Source organism: Salmo trutta, chromosome 40 (assembly GCF_901001165.1).
Source record: "Salmo trutta chromosome 40, fSalTru1.1, whole genome shotgun sequence".
NCBI classification, from domain to species: domain Eukaryota; kingdom Metazoa; phylum Chordata; class Actinopteri; order Salmoniformes; family Salmonidae; genus Salmo; species Salmo trutta.
In genome coordinates, this window is record NC_042996.1 from 1,539,437 (window position 1) to 1,551,866 (window position 12,430).

At 43.0% G+C, this 12,430-nt stretch overlaps 1 pseudogene; it reads right to left on the reverse strand.

Annotated features, from left to right (window-relative positions):
* Positions 1–6,639: 6,639 nt before the first annotated feature.
* LOC115180104 (fish-egg lectin-like) lies at positions 6,640–7,884 on the reverse strand (annotated as a pseudogene).
* Between the last annotated feature and the right edge of the window lie 4,546 nt (positions 7,885–12,430).

Genomic DNA, 12,430 nt, shown 5'->3' on the forward strand with positions numbered 1-12,430 from the left:
GGATGTTTAATTCCTATCAGAATCCAGCCAGAGTGGGGATATCAACAATTTGGAACTTTTCTTCTCACACAATATGCATCCAGAATGACTGCCAGGGTTAGAAATAATACTAAATACGACTACCCAAACTGTTGGACGTGGTCAGACCAGCTTGACCAGCTTCGTCACCAGTATAACAGCATCACCATTGTAAGCTTGTCTGTGTCCAAAATCCAGTGAAGGTTTGTCACCTGTGTCGAAAACACAGTGAATGAAGTCTTGTCACCATTGTCCAAAATACACTGAAGGCCTGTCACTAGCAAAACCAGCTACACCATGCTAGTCAGACCAGCTAGAATAAGAATAAACTGTCGCATGAATGTACAAAATCATCATCATTTTTAACTGCATGAAGGACTATTACTGAGTCGTCCACAAACAGGTTGAGTTGGTTCTCGTACACTCTTAGGGAAAAAAAAGGTGAGATCTAGATCCGAAAAGGGTTCTTCAGCTGTCCCCATAGGAAAATCCTTTGAAGAACCCTTTTTGGTTCCAGGAGAACCCTTTTGGGAGGTCCAACATGGAGCCCAAAAGAGTTCTATCTGCAACCAAAAAGGGTTCTACTTTGAATCAAAAATAGTTATTCTATGGGGACAGCCAAACAACCCTTTTGGAACCCTTTTTTCTAAGACTGTAGTGGCTACGACAGAATATACAGTATATATCGGAGTGGCGAGAGGAAGTCCCAGAGGTGAGCCTGTTGATGATGCCAGCTCCCCTGACAGGCACCCATTTACCCTCAACCTCTGGCTTCTGATGGTAAAAAAGTCAAGTATCCAGCCCACTAGATGAGTCCACACCTACAAGTGAAAGTCACCCAGTAAAATAGTCTTTGAGTAATAAACTAAATATACTATCAAACTTAAAAGTTCAAATCATTTTGCATTCCTTATATTATGCAAAGCAGATGGCACAAAACGACACAGGCACACACAATACCCCATAAAGAGAAAGCAAGATTTTTTTCTTCAAATTTGTTGAATATAAAAAATATAAATACCTTAATTACGCAAGTTTTCAGACCCTTTGATACGAGACTCGTTTTGAGCTCAGGTGCATCCTGTTTCCATTGATCATCCACCTGTTGTAAATTCAATTGATTGGACATGATTTGGAAAAGTACAAACCTGTCTATATCAGGTCCCACAGTTGACAGTGCATGTCAGAGCAAAAACCAATTCATGATATCAAAGGAATTGTCTGTAGAGCTCTGAGACAGGATTGTGGCGAGGCACAGATCTAGGGAAGGATACCAACACATTTCTGCAGCATTGAAGGTCCCAAAGAACACAGTGTGATTACATTTATTGGACATTGATTGGACTAAATCGTTTTTGGTATATTTTGGTATATTAGTTGTCACTGTATTAGACTAAGCATAGGGGATTGGATGTTAAAATGTTGAAGATTAAATGGTGCTGGAATAGTGAAGGCTGCTCCTGATTATTTTTTTATACTTGCGGGTAACGTGGTTCTAAATCAATAGTTGTTTAGAACCTGTTGGGGCTAGGGGGCAGTATTGAGAAATTTTGAAAAAAATATGTGCCCATTTTTAACTGCCTCCTACACCAACTCAGAAGCTAGGATATGCATATTATGAACACATTCGGATAGAAAACACTCTGAATTTTCTAAAACAGTTTGAATGGTGTCTGTAAGTATAACAAAACTCATATTGCAGGCAAAAACCTGTGAAAAATAGATTAAAAAAAATATGTGAATTTTGTGACTGTACTATTTAGTGTCATTGTTTTATAGATACCACAGTGAGAAAGGATTCATTTCACAACTCCTACGGCTTCCACTAGATGTCAACGATCTTTATAAAGTTGTTTGAAGCGTCTATGACTAACAGGGAGCAAATTAGAATGCAGGGAAGTTGACATGTCGTCACTTCATTTTTTCACGCCTGCGCATAAATCTGAGAAGAGTGATTTTGTCATAATCGTTTTTCTAGACAAAGGATAGGTCGTGTGAAAATATTACTGATGTTTACTGATGTTTCACATTAAAAATGGACCAAAAGATTGATGCTAAACAACGTTTGACATGTTTGAACGAACGTAAATAGATTATTTACTAGTTTTTTTAGCTTTTCGGCGTGATTTTACACCCCCCCACGTTTTGTGGGAGCCTACTGAACGCTAACTACTTGGTGTTATTTGGACATAAATTATGAACTTTGTCAAAAGAAACCACATTTGTTCTGGACCTGGGATTCCTGGCAGTGCCTTCTGATGGAGATAATCAAAGGTAAGGGGATATTTACAATGTTATTATGATATTAGATGCTGCTAACCTGTATAGCCTAGCCTATTGTTCTTAGCATAGTACCCCGTTTATTGCAAAATGTGATTTCCCAGTAAAGTTATTTTGAGATCTGGCCATTCGGTAGCAATTACGAGATGATAATATATTATTCTTTGAATGACAATATTATAATTTACCAATGTTTTCGAATAGTAATTCCGTGATTTGTAACGCTGGATTCACTGGGAGCATTCGAGCCGAAAAAAATTCTGAATTTCACCGCGACTGTAAATGCTGTTTTTGGATATAAATATGAACTTGATGGAACTAAAAATGCATGTATTGTATAACATAATGTCCTATGAGTGTCATCTGATGCAGATTGTCAAAGGTAAGTGCATAATTCTAGCTGGTTTTCTGTCTCAGTTGATGCCCTTCTTTATATTGGCTAAACATTACACACAGCTATTGTCAATGTACTCTCCTAACATAACATAACTTTATGCATTCTCCGTAAAGCCTCTTTGAAAATCGGACAACGTGGTTAGATTTAGGAGATGTGTATCTTTCAAATGGAGGAAAATAGTTGATTATTTGAGTATTTGAAATGATTAGACTCTTGCAGTTTTGAATTCCCCGCCATGGTCACATGACAATGAATCCCAATACCGGGATAAGATCCCCAACAGGCTTAGTGGTCTGAAAATGATGAAACAAAGGTGTGGTTGAATTTATTCTGTCACGGTGTATTCTTATTGCCTCGGCCTTAGACATACATGTCAAGGTGTCAAGGCATTAGAACTAACATGTAATAGAGCAAACAACTCAACTATCACAACACATAGGTTGTAATATGGCTAAATAAACTTCAGTTAGTGCTAAATACGGCTGCTAGATTCCTGACTAGAACCAAAAAATTTGATCATATTACTCCAGTGCTAGCCTCCCTACACTGGCTTCCTGTTAAGGCAAGGTCTGATTAAGGTTTTACTGCTAACCTACAAAGCATTACATGGGCTTGCTCCTACCTATCTTTCCGATTTGGTCCTGCCGTACATACCTACATGTACGCTACGGTCACAAGACGCAGGCCTCCTAATCGTTCCTAGAATTTCTAAGCAAACAGCTGGAGGCAGGGCTTTCTCCTATAGAGCTCCATTTTTATGGAATGGTCTGCCTACCCATGTGAGACGCAGACTCAGTCTCAACCTTTAAGTCTTTACTGAAGACTAATCTCTTCAGTAGGTCCTATGAATGAGTGTAGTCTGGCCCAGGAGTGTGAGGTGAACGGAAACGCTCTGGAGCAACGGACCGCCCTTGCTGTCTCTGCCTGGCCAGTTCCCCTCTCTCCACTGGGATTTTCTGCGTCTAACCCTATTACAGGGGCTGAGTCACTGGCTTATTGGTGTTCTTCCATGCCGTCCCTAGGAGGGGTGCGTCACTTGAGTGGGTTGAGTCACTAACGTGGTCTTCCTGTCTGGGTTGGCGCCCCCCTTTGGGTTGTGCCGTGCCAGAGATCTTTGTGGGCTATACTCGGCCTTTTCTCAAGATGGTACGTTGGTGGTTGAAGTTATCCCTCTAGTGGTGTGGGGGCTGTGCTTTGGCAAAGTGGGTAGGGTTATATCCTGCCTGTTTGGCCCTGTCCGGGGGTATCATCGGATGGGGCCACAGTGTCTCCTGACCCCTCCTGTCTCAGCCTCCAGTATTTATGCTGCAGTAGTTTGTGTGTCGCGGGGCTAGGGCCAGTCTGTTTTATCTGGAGTATTTCTCCTGTCTTATCCGGTGTCCTGTGTGAATTTAAGTATGCTCTCTCTAATTCTCTCTCTCGGAGGACCTGAGCCCTGGGACCATGCCTCAGGACTACCTGGCATGATGACTCCTTGCTGTCCCCGTCCACCTGGCCGTGCTGCTGCTCCAGTTTCAACTGTTCTGCCTGCGGCTATGGAACCCTGACCTGTTCACCGGACGTGCTACCTGTCCCAGACCTGATTTTTTTCAACTCTCTAGAGACAGCAGGAGCGGTAGAGATACTCTCAATGATCGGCTATGAAAAGCCAACTGACATTTACTCTTGAGGTGCTGACTTGTTGCACCCTCGACAACTACTGTGATTATTATTATTTGACCATGCTGGTCAATTATGAACATTTGAACATCTTGGCCTTGTTCTGTTATAATCTCCACCCGGCACAGCCAGAAGAGAACTGGCCAACCCTCATAGCCTGGTTCCTCTCTAGGTTTCTTCCTAGGTTTTGGCCTTTCTAGGGAGTTTTTCCTAGCCACCGTGCTTCTACACCTGCATTGCTTGCTGTTTGGGGTTTTAGGCTGGGTTTCTGTACAGCACTTTGAGATATCAGCTGATGTAAGAAGGGCTATATAAATACATTTGATTTTGATTTGATTTACAGCTAAAAGCTATCAAATCTGGTGGTCTAGTGCATTGGGGACAGAGAATAAAAGGAGCAGATTTCTGGGCGTGGTAGAAAAGATTCAGGGCATAATGTACAGACAGGGGTTTGGTAGGGTGCAGGTACAGTGGAGGTAAACCTAGGCATTGAGTATGTATAAGAGAGGATGCATCTCTAAAGGCGCTAGTTATGCTATTTGTGGGAGGTGGGGCAAAAGCAGTATCTGATTCATGTTGAGTGGGGCTAGGGGCTCCGCAGTAAAATAAAACAATGATAACTACCCTAAACAGTATACATGGCATATTGACATTAGAGAGAGACATAAAGCAATCACAGGTGTTGATTGGGAGAGCTAGCTAAGACAACAACGAGTAAGACAGCAACAGCTAATCAGCTAAGACAACAACAACAGGTAAAATGGCGATGAATGGGCAGAGAGGGTCAGTTAACTACACACAGGGCCTGAGTTCGAAGTCTGGGGCCGACAGATAAACAAAATGGAGTACCGTAATTAATGAACAGTCCAGCAGGCATCAGCTATGAAGCCAGATATCATAGGGTCCAGTGAACAGCAATAAATGAAACAGGGAAGTCGTTACTACGCTAACAAGCGGGAGACACAGCGTTCATAAAGATTAGCAGGCCGGTGCTAGCAGAAGCGTCTTCACCGACATCCGACAAAGGGCGGTTGAGGGAACATCGGACTGAATTACGTCGGCAGACCAGACGAGATGGATCGGCAGGGCTCCGTGTCGACAAAGGGTCCAGGTCAATTGGCAAAAGAGGTATTGTAGCTGGAGTAATTTTGTTTACTAGCTGGGAGATGCGCATGGCTCGGGGCTAACTTGTGCTAGCTTCGGGACAAGGGCATTAGCCACAATAGCCACTCGGTAGCAGCTAGCTAGTTGCGATGATCCGATGCAAAGGTCCAGAGCTTACGGCAGGAATCCGGCAATGTAGTGGCTTCTAGTCGTGCTAGTGAAGAGTCCGGGGGGCATCAGCTGTGTAGCCGAGTGATCATAGGGTCCACTGAGCAGGCCGGGAGATGGGCCTGTGGTGATCTGGAGTAATGGTCCCGTAATGGAGTAATGGTGGAGAAAAGCAGTCCAATATTCTCAGGGTTGATATTGCACTGAGCAGACTGGCGGGTATTATCCAGGGTAAAAGCGGCTGGTCTCTGAGCTAGATGTAAAGGCCGCTAGCAGTGGCTAACAATGACTAAATAGCTAGTAGATAATTAGCTGGCTAGCATCTGATGGCTATCTTCTGATGGAGGTTCTAGCTGTAAGGTCTAACAAAAATTGCGGATCCGTATCACATTGGGTGAGGCGGGTTGCCGGAAGGTATATTTATTTAAAAATGGAAAAAGAGATTGAAATATATACAAAAGACGACGAAAAAAGACAATTTACACAGGACAAACACGTCTGCACTGCTACGCCATCTTGGATCACTATGTGATGCTACTTTGAAGAATCTAAAATATATTTTGATTTGTTTAACACTTTTTTGGTAACTACACGATACCATATGTTACTTCACAGTTTTGATGTCTTCACTATTATTCTACAATGTAGAAAATAGTAAAACTAAAGAAAAACCCTTGAATGAGTAGTTGTGTCCTAACTTTTGACTGGTACTGTAGGTGTATGGAAAATTGTTGACTGAGACATGGGAATGAAGAAAGTTTACATTCTGTCAAACATGTTATTGTTGAATCTCATGTATCCTAAGGGGGGAAGCACAGGGCAAATTTCTGGTTTCAGTCACAGATAAGGGAGGACAGGTGTGGATTAAGGAGGAGAGAGGAATTCGGCCCAGGTCACAGGTCAGATGGAGTGAGAAGGAACAGACCAAAGGTTTAGCGTCAGGCGGGGCCATGACTACACCAGTGAGTGGAACCAAACAAGTTCTTGATAAGCAACAGAGATGTATTGGCTGTCTAGATGTGCAAGGAGTTGATTCCGGCTAGTGGGAGGACAAAAATATATGTGTATGTGCAATCATGTTTTTGTATTTTGCAGTTGTTTAACCCAGTGGGTGAATTAACTTAGTTTGAGCTTTTCGTGAGTTTTTACTCTGTTTGTTCAGAACCTAACACAACCTTACTGGTATAAAAAAAGTTGACCCCCCTACCATCAGTTGCCACCTCAATCATATAAAGCTTGCCGTCAATGGGACTCCACCCGTTGTTTAGGCAGTCTTGATTCAGCTGGAAACAAACAGATTCAATCAGGGTTTTAGGACAATTTCAACAGTTATAATATGAAACAGTTTTAAAATAACTGAGACTCTCCATCCTCTACTACTCTACTCCAGCTCTCACACTCTTTCCCAGATCTTACACTCATTAAGTAGATATCATCATTCTTGTTGACTGCCCAGCACCCAAAGGGTCCACAACTGTAGTACTTCCTGGCACTCTTGTCCTTGGAAGGGGTGTCTGGTCCCTTGTGCGTGTCCGACAGTATGGAGTATCGTCCAACAACAAACTGAACACCTCCAGCATCCACCTGCTTCAGAAGGCCTGAAGACAACAAAGACAGACGGACAGACAAGCAAACGGGAGCACGTATCTGTGAATTCTGCCAAATGACTTACATGTTAAAATTGTAAAACATTCATCATTTTTTCAACACCCTGATGGTATCAGGAAAGCTAAGAAGCAGGTGTCCTCTGGATAAATATTGAGCAGTGCTCTCCACTTACCTGCATGCAGCTTGCACCCGGTTACCGGCCACACACTTGTGAATTGAGTCTGCCTTGTTGATACCCCAGATCCATGCTGGTACTACAGTGATATGATTCAGGGAACCAGACAGGCACACCCATTTATCACCTACCGGGTAGTAGGAAATTTTACTTGTGTCCGTTGCAACCACTTGCCCAGTCCTACATCAATCTGCATCAGATTCTTGATGTCCACTAGCTCCTGACAGTCCCATGCTATAGAGACAAAGACATATGAGTAGATTGCACCAATAAAATCTTGATCAATTCCAAGTTGATCAAGCATGTTTCAGATGATGGTAACTTACCGTGATTGATGGTCAGGAGACAGAGGACCAATAGGACGGCTGCAGTGGCTCTCATGATGTCTCTGTAGATCTACAGTATAAATTGAGATTTTACACCAGACTTCAATCGTCCCATTGCAGGGCTTTGCGCTTTAATCGCCCTGCTCATAGCTTTAACAGCAATGATGGCTTCCTGTTCCACCTGTATATCAAAGAGTTGATGGGAGGCTGGACCGAGACAGGCTTTTCTGGTTCTCTAATGGTTAGGGTAAATACAGACAATTTATGGATAAGTGAAAGACCCCGCTACATAACTGCTACTGCAGCCCCGCTACCTAACTGCTTCAGCCCCGCTACCTAACTGCTACTGCCCTGCTACCTAACTGATACTGTCCCGCTACCTAACTGCTACTGCCCTGCTACCTAACTGCTACTGCCCTGCTACCTAACTGCTACTGCTGCAACTTAAAGGGAAACACAACGCTGTTTTGTCAATCTCTCAGATCAGTATCATGTTGAAATGGAATGGAATGTTTGTAATGGAAATGATATGATTAAAGGTTTGACTAAATGATTTCACTCAGAAACCCTATAACCTGTTGAAATGTATTCGAAATAAGGCTATAATAATGGGTTAAAAACGATATTCCAAAACTGTGTGTGAATAAGTCACAGTTAAGAAACGCTCACATAAGCACAGGTAAACAGTGGGTACAATGCTTACCCATAGTGTTAATGACCATAAGGATTACCCCTGATAGAGATGGATTATCTCCATTTGAGAAGGTGTTTGGAAGGCCTTATAGAATGCCAGAACTAGGAGGACCGGAACAAGGGGATGTAGAAGCAGAAAATACTATAACAGAACACATGAGAAAGTTGTTTAGTAACCACACCCGTATGTCAAAGATTTTATGCCCAACAGGAGAACTACAAAAGGAGGTTACACACAAGATTTGGCCGGGAGACTGGGTCTGGGTCCAATCCCTAAAGAAAAAGGACTGGAAGCAGCCACGGTGGGAGGGGCCATACCAAGTACTTCTGGTGACAGCCTTCGCGGTGAGAATTGCGGAATGAGCTACCTGGGTGCATATCACACACTGTAAGAGGGTAAGACACACTGACACTGTCGAACAATCACAGAGTTAGGAGAAGAACCGAATACCAATAAGGTTCGGGGGTTACCTCTCTAACGAAGATTCCCTAACCCGCCTGATCCTCACTGTGTGCGTTCATAGAAGTGAAAGTGTGGGTTGGCCTCTAGCCAGTGATATGTTCTCCGGGAAAAGGGGGGGCTTTACAGGGGTGCTGGTTGGTCTGGGCTGTCTGATTGTGGGAGCCATATTCCTAATACGTCATGCACCACTCGAGAAGTCAGAAGGTGGTAACTTAACCCATTGTGTAGAAGATGAGGATTTTGTATTACCTAAGTATAAAAGGTCACTCGATCTGGATAAAAAGGAAGTGAGGGTAGAGTTAGGGAAGGATGTCTCAATAGAGTTCTATGTAGACCAAATTGGGTCCCTAACCTCCTGGCAGTCTAGGACTCTGACTTCATGGGAAAGATACCTATGTAAATCCCCGTGTAACTCATGGAATCAGGTCATAGCTCACACAGAAAGAGAGGGCTATGTCAATCCACACACCCAATATAGAAACAGATGGAGCATCGTAAATGTCAGGGTTTTGGACTGTAATCCGGAACGAGGGAAGTATTGGATAAAGGTACGAATAGCCATTAAGTGTGAAGAAAGAGGATTTAGGGTTATGGTATGTTGGATTTGACCAGACTTCGGTTGACACTGTGGTACCATTCAGAGTAGCAAGGCTCGAGGTAGGAGATGGTTCCAGGACTAGCCAGAATACAAGCACTACCCCTGAGGACATTGATGTCCCCCATGGTGCTGTCCAGAGTCAAGGACCAGTAAGGATAACTCAGACAAAAGATCTCAAGGAAGGGATTGAGGTAGAAACCGGGTTTGGGGATTCTAATCTATGGCTGGAATGGATTCAGTATACAGCTAGGTCAGTGGTCAAGGAAGAATGCTATGCCTGCGCAACAGCCAAACCTCAGTTGACAACCATTCCCTTTCCACTCGATGGAAGTAATTCACCCAGGGGTGTGGCGTGTATGGTAAAGCTGTTTATGAAGGCAGAGAAGCCAGACAACGACAGTTGTACTGATCTGCATTATTTGTATCCCCATGTACCCATCAGGTCCAGACTTCCACCTTTCACAGTCGCGGGAGGAGAATATTATTGTCTGGCCCGGTACAACACTCACAGACGGGATGTAGGGGAAGTAAGAACATGCAATAGGACAGAGAACGTAACGACGACGGAGACTATGAGGGATCTGACTGGGTGGTTGAGTCCTGAGGATTTTAGTGAGATAAGAGGCCTAGAGTGGATGTCTGGTGGTTGTGTGGGGGTATGAAGCTGTGGCCTAGCCTGCCTACGAATTGGACCGGTACTTGTGCATTGGTACAGTTCGGCATGCCCTTCACCCTTATCAGACACAAAGACCTAGTGCCAGGTAGAAGAGAGAGAAGGAGTGCTCCGTCAGGGTCCTTCGACGATAGAATTTACATTGATAGCATTGGGGTTCCAAGGGGAGTTCCTGATGAGTTCAAAGCTAGGAATCAGATATGGGCTGGATTGGAATCAAGTATTTTTTGGTGGTCAAATATCAATAAGAATGTGGACTGAATAAATTACATCTATTATAACCAGCAGCGTTTCATCAACTATACCAGAGATGCGATTCAAGGGTTAGCAGAACAGACAGCTGCGACTACTTTGATGGTATTACAGAATAGAATAGCTTTAGATATGCTTCTGGCTGAGAAGGGTGGTGTGTGTGTGATATTTGGGCCTGAGTGCTGTACTTTCATCCCCGATAACACAGCTCCAGATGGATCAGTGACCAAGGCCCTGGCCGGTCTAAAAAATCACTGTGGTGTGGGCTGCTTTCACCTGTATGAGTGTGTTCGTATTGTGTGGTTGTTGTTTGGTCCCGTGTGCGAGAGGTCTCATTTCCAGGGTTCTGGAGAGATCGATAACGGAGCAGATGGTGAGATATGGACCGATTCCAAGTTCAGACCAGTGGGATGACAAAAACTTACCGCCGAGCCTGGTGGAGGATTCATTCAATTATGAGGAGCCCATGTTAGATGAGACTATCTTTAAAGCTTAGTAAGACTGTTTCTTTAAATGAAGATCATGACGAAAATCCTAATCCGAAGTGTTATGATTGGAGATAGGCTTAGAACAGTCATCGATAAGTATGTGTTGACAGCATATGCATTTGTTTTCCTTGATATTCTGAATTACTTTGATTTTGTGACAGTATATGCATTTGTTTTCTATGATGTTCTGAATTAGTTTGATTTTGGGTGACATTTCTGAATTATTTAGATTTTGTGTAACATTACCAAATTAGTTAGATTTTGTGTGACATTTCTGAATCCAATAAAAATAGATGTGTTATAGTGTATGTGAAATATTTAGTCAATCGGGTGGATTGTAATGGAAATTATATGATTAAAGGTTTGACTAAATGATTTCACTCAGAAACCCTATAACCTTTAAATCTGCGTATTCCTCCAAAGCTCCGTTGTCCTGAGTCTGCACAACCCTGCCAGGACCTAGGATCAAGGGAGACACTAAAGTGTTTTAGTACTATATCTCTTGACACAAAGATGAAAATAATCATGGCCTCTAAACCTTCAAGCTGCATACTGGACCCTACTCCAACTAAACTGCTGAAAGAGTTGCTTTCTGTGCTTGGCCCTCCTATGTTGAACATAATAAATGGCTCTCTATCCACCGGATGTGTACCAAACTCACTAAAAGTGGCAGTAATAAAGCCTCTCTTGAAAAAGCCAAATCTTGACCCAGAAATTATAAAAAACTATCGGCCTATATCGAATCTTCCATTCCTCTCAAACATTTTAGAAAAAGCTGTTGCGCAACAACTCACTGCCTTCCTGAAGACAAACAATGTACACGAAACGCTTCAGTCTGGTTTTAGACCCCATCATAGCACTGAGACTGCACTTGTGAAGGTGGTAAATGACCTTTTAATGACGTCAGACCGAGGTTCTGCGTCTGTCCTCGTGCTCCTAGATCTTAGTGCTGCTTTTGATACCATCAATCACCACATTCTTTTGGAGAGATTGGAAACCCAAATTGGTCTACATGGACAAGTTCTGGCCTGGTTTAGGTCTTATCTGTCGGAAAGATATTAGTTTGTCTCTGTGAATGGTTTGTCCTCTGACAAATCAACTGTAAATTTCAGTGTTCCTCAAGGTTCTGTTTTAGGACCACTATTGTTTTCACTATATATTTTACCTCTTGGGGATGTCATTCGAAAACATAATGTTAAATTTCACTGCTATGCGGATGACACACAGCTGTACATTTAAATCAAACATGGTGAAGCCCCAAAATTAACCTTGCTAGAAGCCTGTGTCTCAGACATAAGGAAGTGGATGGCTGCAAACTTTCTACTCTTAAACTCGGACAAAACAGAGATGCTTGTTCTAGGTCCCAAGAAACAAAGAGATCTTCTGTTGAATCTGACAATTAATCTGGATGGTTGTACAGTCGTCTCAATTAAAACTGTGAAGGACCTCGGCGTTACTCTGGACCCTGATCTCTCTTTTGAAGAACATATCAAGACTGTTTCAAGGACAGCTTTTTTCCATCTACGTA